The sequence below is a fragment of the Ictidomys tridecemlineatus genome, chromosome 7 (genome assembly GCF_052094955.1).
Source record: "Ictidomys tridecemlineatus isolate mIctTri1 chromosome 7, mIctTri1.hap1, whole genome shotgun sequence".
Taxonomy (NCBI): domain Eukaryota; kingdom Metazoa; phylum Chordata; class Mammalia; order Rodentia; family Sciuridae; genus Ictidomys; species Ictidomys tridecemlineatus.
Genome location: NC_135483.1, coordinates 39,974,661 through 39,988,280, shown reverse-complemented (window position 1 = coordinate 39,988,280; position 13,620 = coordinate 39,974,661). Strand labels below are relative to the sequence as shown.

The 13,620-nt window shown below is 41.4% G+C and overlaps 1 long non-coding RNA gene across 3 annotated transcripts; it reads right to left on the bottom strand.

The window, feature by feature from the left end:
- Window positions 1–2,444: 2,444 nt before the first annotated feature.
- On the bottom strand, window positions 2,445–8,349 carry LOC144365451 (uncharacterized). 3 transcript variants are annotated; one of them, XR_013423905.1, is made up of 4 exons: window positions 8,171–8,349; window positions 6,695–6,829; window positions 6,087–6,338; window positions 2,445–3,805 (listed from the first exon to the last, which is right to left on the bottom strand). It is a non-coding gene; the product is annotated as an uncharacterized LOC144365451 (long non-coding RNA). The 3 variants fall into 3 exon arrangements; XR_013423903.1 differs by having other exon boundaries at window positions 6,695–6,781; window positions 8,171–8,345; XR_013423904.1 differs by lacking the exon at window positions 6,695–6,829 and having other exon boundaries at window positions 8,171–8,341.
- Between the last annotated feature and the right edge of the window lie 5,271 nt (window positions 8,350–13,620).

The following is a 13,620-nucleotide window of genomic DNA, read 5'->3' as shown; positions in this document are numbered from 1 at the left end:
TTTGATGAGGACAGCCGAGGGGTCCCCAATCCAATCACAGCCAGGAATGACCTTGACATAGTGGTTCTGGAGACTGGTGGAATCCTGACTGGAGAGAGTTAAAAAGAGAAAAGGAAAATCACCAGAAACAGACTGGGGCCAGGGAGGAAGGTGGATGATCTAGCTGATTTGTTTGCTGGGGCTGTTGTAACAAAGTACCTCAGACAGCGGAGTAAGAATGGACGTGGTTTTCTCAGTTTTGGAGACTGGACATCTGAAACCAAGGTGTGGGCAGGGCTGGTTTCCCCCGAGGCCTCTCTCCTTGGCATGGCTGCCGAGTTCTCCCTGGGCGCTCCCATGCCCTGCATGTTGTCCCTGTGCTAATCTCCTCTTCCCGCACGGACTCCAGTCATATTGGATGAGGCCCACCCGAATGGCCTGGTCTTCACTTAACCACCTCTTTAAAGGTCCTGCCTCCAAATGCAATCACGTTCTGAGGTGCCCCAGGTGAGGCCTTCCACATGTAAATCTGAGGGGAGAACACAATTCAGCCCATACCACTAAGCAATCGTTTTAAAAGGAATTTTGTTTTAAAGGAGAGAACAGAAGGGAGAGGGAAGTGGGGAGACAGGGCAATTGTATCCCAATCTTGAAATTTCTACTGTGGGAGAAATGAGGCCTGCTGGTATTGCCGCTGCAAGTGGTTTGGTTGGAGAAGCTGAAACTGGCTGCAGGAGAGACGGGGGTAATTGCAGTAGCAAAGCCTACCTGAGAAGGGAAGGGATCAAGAGGTGTTAGATAACTTACTCGTGTCACATAACCTGTGAGTGATGGGGCCTGCACTTGACCCCAGGGATATTCATTCTGAGACTCTTTGAGTTCCACCAAATTATAGTTCAATCCTCTCCTTGGGAGCAATAAGAACCAGCACAATCCTCCAGAACACAGAGAAGGAAACACATCAACATATCAAATGTCAGCTGACCTGGCTTCCTACAGACTAGATACTCGGGGCTCACAGAGGGCAAAGTAGGTCAGTAGGTTCATCGGAGGGAAGATGAGGATGATGAGGATGAGAAGATGGGGCTGTCTGCCTGACTGATAAACTAAAACTCCCAAAGGAAGTCCAGTGCAAATGTGGTTGAATATTTCAAATCCATGACCCAATGTTGGCCTGTCTGAACTGAACTTGGTCAACTTGGTGTTGAACTTGGCAAGTCACCACCAGTCATTTCAAAAGGTTACATCATTAGCTTCCCATATGCAGATTGTATCCTCTGTTACCAGGGCCAAGGGACACGTGGCTTTGTGATTTTGCTTCTACAAACTCTCTTATCACAGCTCTTGCATGTTGCAGCCCAGATGTTAAACAAATCAATAAATAAACCTTGGCTTCACATTTTGTACAGACAAATTTAACTGACACAGACAAAAAGTCTCTTAGCTACTGCGCAGCCTCTGTGTCACAGGGGTGACAACACAGCCACACTCCTAACATTTCCTCCTCAACACTGTGGTTTTTCACCTGAATAGACAGGTCGGGCTCCTAACCTTGGTAGGGCTTTGCTGTTTTCGTCACAGCAGTTTCCAGACATGTGCAGTTTATCTGAAGGCAAATGCGGATGTAATTTGGTGCCTTGGTACAGCTGATGACTGCAACGAAACCACGACTCTTACACTGTTGAGGAATGAATAAACAAGGAACTGACTGAGAGGTTTAAGACAGCAAGGGATGGCTGCCTTACTTAGTGCTCAGACAATGGCATCTCAGTATTTTTAATCCAAATGGCAGGACACTAAATCCCTTGCATTTGTTTCATATCTTCTTACCCAGCTTTCTGCTAAATGCTCCAAAGTGTTTGTTTTGAAACCACCTATGTCCTCCTTCCTCTCATGGAAACCACCTGTAGCAGCCACCCCTGGAGCTGCTGCAAACATTTGTTTTTGATAACAGTGCATTTTGTGGTTTCAATTTCTATTTTTGTACCTGACTGTTGTAACTTTTCGATCTCTTCATACCTTTTAGGGGAAGCTTTGCATTTCCCAGGCTTTTGTACTCTGCCCAACACGTCAGCTACATAAACTTCGACAAGACTATTGCAAAATTTTTCCATCATTATTACCCCCAGAAAATGCCTTGTGATAGACCAGAACTCTAAGAGGCCAGCACGTGGACATTTTCAGCCTTGTATTGTATCTTCAGCAATTCCCAAACACCAGAAACTGTGCCACGAGAATATCCTTTTTCTGAAAACTTGACCTGCAGTATAGAGGAGCACAATGGTATAAAACCCTCATTCCCAAATAGAAACTTGTTGTTTGTATTAGTCAGGGTTCTCCACTGACACATAAGACTCACTACTATACTCAAGTTTTATTTTGTTCTGAACTCTAGCCTACATCATTTAGAATTTTTCCTCCTTCCAATTAGCACCATCTGATTTTCATTCATTCAGCAAACACTCTTAATATTTCAAATCAGGAAAATTGTTTAATGATTTACATTTTTCAACTACATTATTTAAATTGGTCCAGATGACAATTCAGTGAACAAAATCAGGGCAACCATTATTCCCATTTTTACAGGTAAGAAAACTAAGGTCTACTGGCTAGCAAGTAATCAAACTTGTACTAAAAACTGAGTGAGATGCAATGCAGAATAGCCAAATTATGGAATCATCCCAGATGCCCATCAATAGATGAATAGATTAAGAACATGTGGTATATATCCACAGTGGTGTTTTACTCAGCCATAAAGAAGAATGAAATGATGGCATTTGCAAGTAAATGGATAGAACTGGAGAACATCATGCTAAGTGAAATAAGCTAGATCCAGTAAATCAATGGGCAAATATTTTCTGTCGTGTGTAAGCTAGAGCAAAATAAAAGAAAAGGCGGGGGCAGGGAACAGTGAAGTAGAAGAAAGAGATGGAGAGGGAAAGAGGAAGGAATGGGAGAGGAAATGTGAAAAGAATTTTAACAAAATCTCATTATATGCATAAATAAATATACCACAAGGAATTTCACCTGTATGTGCAAAGTGCCAATCAAGGATGGGTAAATGGATGAGCAAGGGGCAGACCAGTGGAGTAAGGGGTGGCTAGGAGAGGAACAGAGGGAAGAGAAACAGGGACTGAAATGGAGTGGGTCAGATTCTGTGCATGTGATTTTCTCAGATGAACCCACTTTGTATAACTCTAATATGTATACTATGTGTAATGCTTAAATTTAAACAAATGGGTGATAGGAATTCTGGTCCAGGAATTTTTCCTACCATAATACTGGCCATCAAGATGGCTAAGTTTCTCCAGCTTTAGCTGCATTCAAATCCCCTGGAGGGTGTGTTACAATACAGATTCCTGGGACCCACCCTCAAGCATTTCTGATTCAATAGGTCTGGGATGAAGCCCAAGAATGTCATCATTCACACTCGTGGTCCTCTGCTTTCTCTCTTGCAGCTAGAGGTGGCCATCTGATCTAATTCTGGCCATTGGGATGTCAGAAGTCTTCTGAGAAAAACCTGTGCTTTTTTATGAAAAGGAACAGAGTTGACTTTCCACATCTCTTGGTTCTTCCTGCCTAGAACATGTATGCAACATTTAAAGGTATAGAAGCCACATTATTAATGACCAATATGTTAAAATCAGCATGATAGGAAGAGTCCTGATGGCCCTGGACTCCTTTCCTCCAGTCTTCCTCTTGTGTGAGAAAAGTGAATCTCCTGTTATTTAAGTCGATCTCTGTTATTTGCAGCCAAATGCATTTCTTTCTTTCTTTTTCTTTTCTTTTCTTCCTTTTTTTTTTAAAAATCCAAATGCATTTCTAACTGATAAAGAGAAAAAGAAGAATAAAAAGGTGTATGATGGTTTGAGGACATGGCATTACACAGGCATTTTTAGGCCCTTTTCTGTAGCTGACATTGTGCTAAATGAGAGAGGGTTCCTGCCCCCACCCCCAAGGGGTTCCTACTCAAGGTGAAAAGAGCACCAAATAAACACATAAATAATAATACATTTTGACAAGCAGAGGTATAAACAAATTGCTACAGAAGTGCTCAGAAGGAGCCCTGCCCAGGGAGTCAGTGAATGCTCCCAAGAGGTGACCTCTGAGCAAGGTCCTGAAGGGTGAGTAAAATTCTGTCAGATAAAGAAGGAGGGGGGAGCTTTCTCCACTGTGTCTCTTCTCTCTCCTATCCTTGGGGTTCAGCTGGGGTGTATGAGGACAAGATTGTAACAGAATTTCTAATTAGACAAAGGAGGATTCCAAAGCCCAAGCTTCCAAGCAGGGTCAGCTGCAAAAAAATCCAAAAGTATAAAGAACAAAGAAGTTGTAAGGATTAGCAATAGAAAATACTGACAGCTGGTCTAGGAAACCAGAAGTCTGGGGCTAAAAGACAAGAGCAAGAGAAAAGAAGGCAGACAGGACAGCAGCCCAAGAATATCAATGGAAACTCACTTCTCAATCAGGACAGAACCTCAGCAGTTCAATAAATACCCCATTTTGTTCTCATTGTGTTAATCCTCTTCGTGTTGCTATAACAGAACACCTGGGACTGGATAATTTATAATGAACAGAAGTTCATCTGGCATGTGATTCTGGAGGCTGAAAAGCCTAGGGTTGAGGGGACCATGTCTGTAAGCACTTTCTTGCTGCATCATCCCATGGCGGAAGGAAGAAGGAAGGAAGAAGGCAAGAGAGCTTATGTGCATGAAGGAGGAAGGGGCCATCCTTATGAGCCCGTCCTTTTATCAGGAACTTACTTCCAAGGTAACTTACCCTCTTTGTGGTAACACACATATACATTCATGAGTGCTGAGCCCCCATTGATCTTCTCACCTCTTGAAGCCCCCACCTCCCAACATTGTTGCACTAGGGATTAAGTTTCCAACATATGAACTTTGAGGGACACATTGAAACCATAGAACTTACAATTCAATTTCATTTTCACTCTCAGCCCCCATCCTGTTAGACTTGTGGGAAATTCAACCTTAGTCCTCCCTGGGGCTTCCCCCTGCACCCACGGCTGGGCTAAAATTCTGGTGTCTTACTCAAGCTGCAGGGCCCTGAGTTGCTTTATTATGTGATACAGTAATCAGGCAGAAGGATGCCATCTCTCTGATATATCTCTGACATTTCCATAAAGCACCTGGTACATCCTTTGGTGCTTTTAAGAAAGCAGGGCACAGGTTCTTGCTTCTGGTGGGCCCCAGAGACTTATCTTTCTTCTCCCCAAGCCCAGGCCTCTCTTCTTATTCTGGGAAGTTACCTTTGCTCTCCACCTGCCCAATTTCCCCCAAGAACAGATCCTTTTAGAAGGAAGAGAGAAAAAAAGGGTAAAAATAAATAAATAAATGATAATAAATAAATAATTAATAAATGAAAAACAAACTTATGAACAATTACTGGGCTACATGTTGATGGCAATTCTGTATTAAAGGACTCAGTACAGAACACACACATTCTAACAGGCATGAAGTCAGAGTCAGGAGACGGTCTGAGGTGTTTGGAAACTGGTGAGTCCTTGTGGAATGAGGAGGAAGAGACTTGAGGGAATGCCAAGGGATAGACCATTTATGGAATTTGGATTTTATTCTGAAGGTATCAGAAGTCAGGAAAGTTCAATAATCTACGTGGAGACATGACTCTGTATTTTTTTTTTTTAAGGGGAAACTCTGGTAGAAGAGTAGGAGATTAAGTTGTGAGGAGCCTATGGCTGGCCCCAGAGATAAGCCAGATGAGGGCTCATAAGAGGTTAAGTTAGAGTAGCAGGAGAGAGAAACATGGTCACAGTTCTGGGAGAAAAATCAACTGAACTTAGTCATTGATTGGCTATGAGGGAATGATGACAATGACAAAGAAAGAAGTTGAAGAAGATTCTAAGATTTTTAGCTTGGAAGACGGGGCAGTCAATCGTCCTTTATCCAAGGTTTGGAAGACAGTGGGAGTGAGAGGGAATGGGGACAGGTGTTGGGGAGGCGAGAACTAGACAAGTTTAACACTGGTCATATGCCAGGTACTGTTTTGCCTACAAAAACCATGTGAAGTAGTAGTAGTGTGCCCATTTCACAGCTAAGAAAACTAATAGCTCAGAGATGTTGTTCACCCACCTTCATTCAGAGAATAATGGTGTCAGGATTGGAAATTGGTGTCTCCTTGGAAATTGGAAACTGGTGTCTCCTTGGCCCGTAATCCATGCTTCTCCCCCACATGCTGCTTAGTGCCTCGCAACTTTGGAACACTGGGGAAATCACTCAGTACTCTGAGTCTGGAGCTTGGGAGTCAGGCAGAAGGTGCAGGTATCACATTGGGAAACCTTATTATGCAAAGGATTCCTGCATCATGGAAAGAGATGAGATCACCTAAAGGTGGAAAGAGAAGACAAAGACAGACCTTGTGTCCTGGGTTACACCAGTTAGGTCTGTGTTATGTGACAGATCACAGGACAGGCAAGGAGCAAGGTTAGGACTGTTTTTCCCATGGTGGAGTTCAGAGGTGAAGTTTCCAGGGGTGGCAGTTGGCTTCATTAGAGACCAAGCTCTTTTTCTTCTCCCATACTCTGTGTGTTCCATCTCGAAAAATGGCCTCTTTAAATCCCACCAACCTATTTCAGGCAGCAGGAAAGAGGAAGAGCTAAAAGAAGAAGGTGTCTGCCAGCTTAGCGAGTCTGCTTTCAGGGAAGTCTTTCCAGAAGGCTGATCATGTAACTTCCACTTACATTGGCCAGAACTTGGAACCATCTTCAGGGTCGGCTGCAGATGTGGTTCTTTAGCTAGGCCCCTTCCTGTGCCAACTAAACCAGGTCCTGTTGGTAGGAAATGGAAGAATGGAAACTGGGTGGGCCCTGTAGACTCTGCCAAAGTGGTAGTTGGAGGAAAGAAATAGACAAAGAAGAACATTTGAAGAGAGAGAAAGAAAGGAGAAAAGGATCCTATGAAAATTATACTGGTTTGGATGATTTTAGTTTCATAATTGAAAATCCAGCCCAAATTAGCTTAAACTTTGCTTGAATAACAAAAACCAAAAACCGCAGATAGTGCAGGTGTGTCCACTGGGACTTTGACTTCACACCTTTGCTTTTTTTGGATCTTCCCTGTGTTGGCCTTGTATTCAGACTTGCTTTCCAAATGGTAATAACGCAGTATAAGCAGTTTCAAGATTCACATGCCTACCACACTGTCCAGAGCAAGACACATCTTTTTTTTTTTTTTTTTTTTTGGTGCGGGGGCGGGGGTGGGGCGGGGGTGGGGTGGGTACCCAGAATTGAATTCAGGGGCACTCAACCACTGAGCCACATCCCCAGCCCTATTTTGTATTTTTATTTAAGACAGAATCTCACTGAGTTATTTAGCACCTTGTCATTGCTGAGGCTGGCTCTAAACTCAGGATTCTCCTGTCTGAGCCTCTTGAGCTACTGGGATTACAGGAGTGAGCCACCGCACCCAGCGACAGGTCATCTTTCTAGCAAAATTCCTGAAATGCGTTCATTCATTCAGAAATATTTCTGAGTACATACTGCGTGCCAGACACATTTTGGGTTTATACCATCTATCCCTGTACTAAAGCCTTTTAAAAGTAAGGCAGATCATGTCACAGTATGGCTCAGAACCTTCCAGTAAAGTCTTTACTTTCCTGCTGTCTCTGTGTGAACTTCATAATCCCACCCTACCTCTCTGACTTGATCTTTTCCCTTGTTCACTTAGCCAAGGATGGCTAGAACAAGGCCCAGCTGGGCAGGACCCCTGTTTGTTTTATTCACATTATGTCCAGCACACAAGATGTATGATAAAGACAAATGTTTGGCTTGTTAGCCAAGAAAGAAATTCAGAAGAAAATCAAAGATGATATGTTTTCAACTACCAATTATCAAAAAAGCAATTTATACCATTTAACCCAGTGATTCCAGTTCATAGACTCCTAAGAAACTAAGCCAAAATGCAGATGAAAAGAATTGGCCATAATTTTGTTTATGATAGCAGAAAATAATCCAAGACTAGTTTAAAAATTTACAGCATATTCAAACAAAAGAATATTAAATTGCATCCACTTATAAACATTTTGGGGAAGAATTTATGGTAACACAGGAAAATGCTTATATTGTCTTAATTGAAAAAAAAAAAGCAGGACTATAAATGTATACCATACCTATATTCTCACCTATGGGAAAATGTTCATAGGAAAACGGGAAACTCACCCAAATGTTCCCTGAGGGTCACACAGGAAGACTGGTTTCCATTCTTTCATGTGGCACACCTTTGTTGAGTTCTGTGATGGCCTCTCTATGCTAAGTCCTGGGAGTACAAAGATAACTTGGAAAGTTCTGCCCTTGAGAAGTTTATATCCAACTAAAATTTGACAGACTGTTCTGTGGGAGTAAATAAAGTCTCAAAAGATATAAATATAACTTGAATCCAAAAATATCACAGCACAAATGAGGCCAGCTGCAAGGTGGCCTTGCCTAGATGTACAGTCCCAGGGTCAAAAAGCTGCTAGGGGCTGTGAGGTGGACTGAACTGTCAAGTCGAGTTCTTGGAGACCCAAGTGCTGGAGTTAAGATGACCCTGGCCCTAAGGAACCAACACCAAGGCCTAGCTAATGGAATCGAAGGATGAAGCCAATGTTTCTAAACAGTATTTATTCTCCAATTTCTTGTGAGAAGAGATTTGGTGCAACTGTGCCTCTGCCCAGCCTTTGCTTAGAACCACCAGCCTGCATATGGATTGTGGTCACTCCTTCCATCTTGGGCAACTCTGCCTCCCCACCTCTTTGCCTGGTATGGTATCAAGGTCAGGCTGGTTAAAAAGCCTTTGTTTTCAGACTTCTCATAAATGAAGACAACAGAGGACGGCACCTCACATTCCCAGAATCTTTTATGTATATTTCACATATAATCATATGCCACATAATAATGTTTTGACCAACAACTGATTGCCTAATGATCATGGTCCCATAAGCTTATGATGGAGCTGAACATTTTCTATTGCCTAGAGACATGTCTGCAGTGCAACCCATAACTCAAGTGTTTGTGGTGATCCTCATGTAAACAAATATGTTGTGCTGCCAGTCATGTAAAAGCATGACACGTATAATTATGTATAGTACATGATACTTGACAATAATAAGCAATTATGCTACTGGTTTACTGGTTTAATATTGATTATATTACACATTTTATTGTTATTTCCAAGTGTACTCTTTTTACTTATTTAAAAAAAAAAAAAAAAGGTTACTGTAAAACAGTATGCTGTTGTACCCTGGCATCAGCTCATATATCTTGATAACTGTGTCTCTCAGTTGCATCAGGAGGCCATGTCCACTGATGGACCTATAGCTAAGTTTGTGTAAGCGCACTCCATGATGGTTTCATAACAATAAAACCACTTAACAATGCATCCTCAGAACATATCTCCATTGTTAGCAATTCATGACTATATTTTTTAAAAAAAATTCTGACTCATTTGCAAATTAAACAATGGTGGGGTTGCTTATAAAACCAACCAGCTACATTATTTATTTTCTGGCAGTGTCACTTCCACCTAGCTCCTTCACCTATCAGATTGCAGCTATTTCACAAATGATAAGCAAGCAAAATACCGGTTCCAGTAGGCTGAGGAAGAAAGCTCTTGTAGAAGGCTGCTTTCTGGAAAGTTCAAAGAGATTGTTCTTTAAAATTAAGATAGATTCAGAGTGCAAAGAATAGCTACAATGTGATCTTTAAACCAAAGGAAAATTCAGTTTCTGATTATAAAATAAGTGCAATTTGAAAATTCTTTTTTTTTTTTTTGTACTGGGGGTTGAACACAGGGACAATTTGCCGCTGACTCACATTCTCAGCTCTTTTTATTTTTTTTTTAATTTTGAGGTAGGGTCTCTCTCAGTTGCTGAGGCTGGCCTCCTGCATCAGTCTCTGAAAACTTTTTTTTTTTTTTGTACCAGGGGTTGAATCCAGGGGTTCTTAGCCACATCCCCAGCCCTCCCCCCTTTTTTTAACTTTCTATTTTAAGACAAGATCTTCCTAAGTTGCTTAAGGTCTTGCTAAGTTGCTGAGGCTGGATTTGAACTTGCAATCCTTCTGCCTCAGCCTCCTGAGCTGCTGGCATTACAGGCATATACCAACATGCTCAGCTGAAAATTCATTTCTTAAGAGGAATTCTCAATAACTACCCTGTCATTAGGACTCTGGTATCTCAAAATTACCTGTCTGGGTTCAAATTCTAGCTCTGCCAGTATTCTGTGTAACCTTGAGCAAGTTACTAAATTTCTGTTTTTTTTCCTCATTTGAAAATGGAAATTGGGGCTGGGGCTGTAGCTCAACGGCAGAGTGCTTGCCTAGCATGAGTGAGGCACTGGGTTCAATCCTCAGCACCACATAAAAATAAACAAAATAAAGGCATTCTGTCCATCTACAACTGCAAAAAATAAAAAGAAAAGACAATGGAAATATTGATAGGACCTACTTTATAAAGTCATTCTGAGAATTAAGTGGAGCTAATATCTGTAAACATCTTTACAATTACCTTCATAATTCCTTCTATATAAGTACTTGCCAAATAAATATATGAATAAAATAAAATGAAAGGATAGTTTCTTTCTTCTGTCATTTGCAATTATCACAAGTAAAACCAGCCCATAAATTAGTCCTGTGACAATAAGATGAAGTGTTTGTTTCTCCTTTCTGCCCTGTGTCAAGCAGGTGGCCATGATTTCTGGTACCTGTAGTTTGAGGGATTTTTGTAGGGCAGGAAGCCCCTGGAAATCGAAGGTACCTGAAGCGTGGCTTGTCCCATGTTTCCTGAAAGCCTGAGCCCACGGACCTGATAGGGGAGGCTAAGTGTCACAGAAGAGATGGAGGTGGGAGGGGCTTGTGGGTACAAGAAGAGGGGACGGAAGTCTCCCTGACAAGGGCGGGGAGCTGCAGACCTACAAAGCCTGGAACTGTGGGACCTGGGCCAGGCCTTAAGGGAATGGCTGTGTGGTGTGCTAAGGAAGGCAGCGCCCATCTTCCCGTGCCTCATGTGACCTAGAAGCAAGGTGCTCCAGACTCAGGGACCCTGGGATATTGGACTAGGAAAATGTCAGTCTTCACCATGAGAGGTCAGAGGTCAGAGCAGCACTGATCAACAGAATATAAGACAAATTTGTAATTTAAAAATACCTAGTATTGGGGATGTAGCTCAGTGGTAAAGTGCTTGCCTAGCATATGCAAGGTCCTGGATTCAATCCCTGGCACCACAAACAGTATTAATAAATAGAAATTAAAAAGGAATTTCCGATTTCTCTTCTCAGGAGAATTTAAAAACACTCTACGGCTTTCAGTGGGTGACTGGTTAAGCAAACTGGTATGCTCAAACCACGGAATACAGTGCAGTGGCAAAGAAGAACCAACTGGAGTCTGGCAGCCACATTTAAAACTATCAAAGGGGGTTGTGGTTGTGGCTCTGTGGTAGAGTGCTCGCCTAGCATGCACAAGGCACCAGGTTCGATCCTCAGCACCACATAAATGTAAAATAAAGATATTGTATCCACCTAGAAACTATCAAAGGACACAAGTGGAATTAATTTTAATAATATGTTTTGTTTATGTCTACAATATTATTTGAACATATAATTAATGTAAAGATAATATTGAAATATTTTACTTTTTAAATTTCACTAATTGTGAAATCTGGTATGTAGTTTCTGCCTGTGGCACAGCTCTTTGCTGGTGGGAATTTAAAATGGTAAAATCACTCTGGAAAACAGTTTGGCCATTTCTTAAAACTAAACATGCACCTGCCATCTGATCCACCAACTGTACTTCCAAGCAGAGAAATAAAGACTTGTGTTTATATGAAAATCTGCACATGAATGTTTGTGGCAACTTTATTTATAATATCCCCAAACTAGAAACAACCCAGATGGCTTTCAGTGGGTGACGGTTAAGCAAACCATGGTACACTCAAACCACGGAATACAGTGCAGTGGCAAAGAGGAACCGACTGTGGATACAGGTGATGACTTGCAGTTTCAATCTATTAGACCACTAGAAAAAGATAGTTCTATCTACTCAACTTGCATTGAGAATCCTGCCTGGGACCTTGCTGATAATCTCCTTATTGGTCTACCCGAGACTTGAAACTGCAAATAATAATGGGTGAGGTGGTGCATGCCTGTAAACCCACCTACTCAGGATGCTGAGGAAGAGAAATCGCAAGTTTGAGGTTAGCCTCAGCAATTTAGCGAGAACCCCATCTCATAAAATAAAATAATTTATTTTTAAAAAGCGCTAATGGTCCCTTAGAACTAAATTCACTTTCTTTATCATGGGCAAAATTAAATCCAATGTATAAAAGATCTGAAGAAAGTATGAATCCAGACATTTTTATATCCCTAAAATTAGACATTAACAAGTATTCTACGGTTGTTTTTGTGTGTTGAGGGTGGGGGGGAAGGTGAGGGGTACCAGGGATTGAACCCAGGGGCACTTTACCACTGAGTCACTTCCCCAGTCCTTTTTTTTTTGTTTTGAGACAGAGTCTCACTAAATTGCTCAGGCTGACCTTGAATTCATGATTTTTCCCAAGTTTCTGGGATTATAGATGTGTTCTACCATGTCTGGCTCTCAGATCTTTAAAAAAAAAATCTCTTTTAAAGTTCTTATGAAAGAGATGAAGATTTTAGTATGAGTTTAGTCCATATTTTTGAGATCTGGAGATTTTACTTTTTGGGGGTGGAGGAGTTTTACTTTTTGACTTTATACACCTCTGTGTTATTTGAATTATTTGCCACAAATGTATAACTTTTGTAGTGATCTTTAAAAATCTTCTTGTGAAAAGAAATTATATTCATAAAGTCTATGTAATAATCTGGAAAAGTGTTTATGAACTAATACCAAGGGAAAAAGTAGAAATACGTGCAGGAGAATCACAACAATGTAAATCAAAAACATGACAAAATATAAACCATGTTCACAGAAGACAAAGGAAGTACCTAAGAAATAGTGGTCAGCTTATGTGTTGAGACTGTGGATAATGCTTTTGTTCTTCGTGTATTTTTGTATTTTACGTATATTTTTAGAAGCATATTCTCCATTTATGATGGGTAGGGAAATTAAACCATCTATGGAGTTGGTCAATGGCAGAAGTTGCACATTGTATAAAACAGTGTGTAGGGACACCCATGCTCAGAGGAAGATGTCACTGCAATGCAGTTATTGTTCAAAGGAAAATAACACTGTAAACTGTAGTTAATGAATCAGGCACGAAGTTTTGTGGACACGTGTTTAGCTTCATCCCCCTTCTTTCCAGAAACACCTTCTTTTGTTTAGTCATCTCTCAACAACCCATGAAATGCCTCGGGCTTCACCCCTGACTCACAGGAACAGAACAGGACCCAGGCCTGTACCTATCAGCAGGTCTTACTCCTCTCACCTTGTGAATGGTTCCAAGATGACAAGTAATTGAAGCCAGTTAAACTGAAGTCACCACAAAGAACATCTTCTTTTGGCTGGGGATGTAGTTCAGTGGCAGAGTGCTTTTCTGACAAATACAAGACCCTAAGGTTTGATCCCCAGCCCCACAGAAAGAAAAAAAAAAGTTTTGTTTTGTTTTTGTTTGCTTGTTTTTGCTTGCCATACTTGAACTTGAAACTTTATGGCTGCAGCAA